Source organism: Marmota monax, unplaced genomic scaffold (assembly GCF_021218885.2).
Source record: "Marmota monax isolate L192 unplaced genomic scaffold, Marmota_monax_Labrador192_F-V1.1 WCK01_AAM20220418_F8-fsc00184, whole genome shotgun sequence".
Lineage (NCBI taxonomy): Eukaryota > Metazoa > Chordata > Mammalia > Rodentia > Sciuridae > Marmota > Marmota monax.
Genome location: NW_026695008.1, coordinates 756,035 through 758,572, shown reverse-complemented (window position 1 = coordinate 758,572; position 2,538 = coordinate 756,035). Strand labels below are relative to the sequence as shown.

At 37.0% G+C, this 2,538-nt stretch overlaps 1 non-coding gene across 1 annotated transcript; it reads right to left on the bottom strand.

Annotated features, from left to right (window-relative positions):
• Positions 1-1,815: 1,815 nt before the first annotated feature.
• LOC124081395 (U6 spliceosomal RNA) lies at positions 1,816-1,924 on the bottom strand. Its single transcript, XR_006848031.1, has one exon. It is a non-coding gene; the product is annotated as a U6 spliceosomal RNA (small nuclear RNA).
• Positions 1,925-2,538: the final 614 nt, after the last annotated feature.

Below are 2,538 nucleotides of genomic sequence, written 5' to 3'. Positions count from 1 at the left end.
AAACGCATGGTATTATCTCCACCCCTGTATATTTACTGAGGGTTGCCCTATGGCATAATATATGGTCTATTTTTGAGGAGGATCCATGTGCTGCTGAGAAAAAAGTATATCCACTTGATGATGGTTGATATATTCTATATATGTCAGTTAAGTCTAGGTTGTTGATTCTGATATTGAGTTCTATAGTTTCTTTATTCAGCTTTTGTTTGGAGGATCTGTCCAATTGTGAGAGAGGTGTGTTGAAGTCACCCATAATTATTGTGTTGTGGTCTATTTGATTCTTGAACTTGAGGAGAATTTGTTTTATGAACGTCGCAGCACCATTATTTGGTGCATAAATATTGATAATTGTTATGTCTTGTTGGTGAATGGTTCCTTTTTACAGTATATAATGTCCTTCCTTATCCCTTTTGATTAATTTAGTCTTGAAGTCAATTTTATGCTATATGAGGATGGCCACCCCTGCTTGCTTACGAGGACCGTGTGCGTGGTATATTTTTTCCCAACCTTTCACCTTCAGGCTGTGTATGTCTTTTCCAATCAGATGTGTCTCCTGGAGGCAGCATATTGTTGGATTTGTTTTTTTAATCCATGTTACCAGCCTGTGTCTCTTTATTGGAGAGTTTAAGCCATTAACATTTAGAGTTACTATTGATATATGGTTTGTACTTCCAGCCATATTTGATTATTTATCTTCTTTTTTTTTTTAATTTAGTTTGTTTCTCCATGGTTAGCTTTCCCCCCGCCCTCTGTCTTTATAGATGCACTTCCCACTGATGGTTTTGGTTATTGTTTTTCATTTCTTCCTCGTGTAGTGTTTTGCTCAAGATGCTTTGCAATGCTGGTTTTCTGGCTGCAAATTCTTTTAGCTTTTGTTTATCATGAAAGATTTTTATTTCGTTATCATACCTGAAGCTTAATTTTGCTGGATACAGAATTCTTGATTGGCATCCATTGTCTTTCAGTGTTTGAAATACGTTGTTCCAAGATCTTCTCGCTTTCAGCGTCTGTGATGAAAAATCCGTTGTTAACCTTATTGGTTTACCCCTGAATGTAATCTGCCTCCTTTCTCTTGTAGCTTTTAGTATTTTCTCTTTGTTCTGTATATTGGATATCTTCATAACAATGTGTCTTGGCGTTGGTCTACTGTGATTTTGTGTGCTCGGTGTCCTGTATGCATCTACAATTTGTATATCCGTTTCCTTTTTTATTTCTGGAAAGTTTTCTGTAATTATTTCTTTCAGCAGGTTACTCATTCCCTTGGTTTGAATCTCTGTACCTTCTTCTATCCCGATGACTCGTAGGTTTGGTTTCTTTATGTTATCCCATATCTCTTGGATGTTTTTCTCGTGGTTTTTAACCAGCCTTTCTGATTTGGCTAGGCTCTTTTCAAGATGATATATTTTGTCTTCATTATCTGATGTTCTGGCTTCTACTTGCTCCACTCTGTTAGTGATACTCTCAATTGAGTTTTTAATTTGGTTTATCGTTTCCTTCATTTCTAGAATTATTGTTTGGTTTTTTTTAATAATCTGAATCTCCTGATAAAGATGCTTAACTTCTTCTTTTATCTGTCTATGTAATTCATTTTCAAAGTGTTCTTTCACTGTTTGGATTTGCTGTCTCGTATCTTCTTTAAGGTTCCATTCCATCTGTCTAAGGTATTACTTGAGTTCTTTATATGACCATTTTTCTGCTGACTCTAGGTCCTCTTGAATATTTAGGCTGTCCTTCATTGTTTGTACTCCTTTTCTTCCTTGCTTTTTTATGCTGCTCATGTTACTTCTTGTTCTGTTTGACTGCTGAGTTACTGTTAAAAATATGGAACGCTTCACAAATTTGCGTGTCATCCTTGCGCAGGGGCCATGCTAATCTTCTCTGTATCATTCCAATTTTTTAGTATATGTGCTGCCGAAGCGAGCACAGCAAATATTTTCTTTACAAAAATTTTTAAATGCAGATACCGATGATGTAAACGATACCAAAATTATTTAAAAACTGTTAATGGACTGGGAGTATAGCTCAGTGATAGATCATATGTCTCTCATGCATCAGGTTCTGAGTTCAATCCCTAGAATAGCAAATAAATAAGGCAATAAATAAATAATAAACAAAATTGGTAGAGTGGAAAGCAGAGGAAACACTACCAACCTGCCAGCTCTCTGATCATGGTTTGTAGTGAGACTTAAAGTTAATCCTAACTTTTGTCTAGAGGGTAAACTATAGGTTCATTATGAAATGGATCATAGCATGGATACATAAGTCCATCTCAAAGGCAAAGATGGCATCAGGCTATGGAATCAGCTCATGGGGGTAGATGACACCATGAGAGATGCACGGCAGTTACTCACCTCTGTAGCCCCAACTGTGAGAGAAGTAAATCAGGTCCCTCCAAGAACTGCTGCTCTCTCTGAACAGAAAAGTTCCCCTTCAGCCAAAACATGTGACAGTGCCAAGCCTGGTCTCACACTGGCTTGGGTTTGCAGTGCCTAGGAACTGTAGAAATTACTCCCCTCAAATGCCCAAAATTGTAAATAA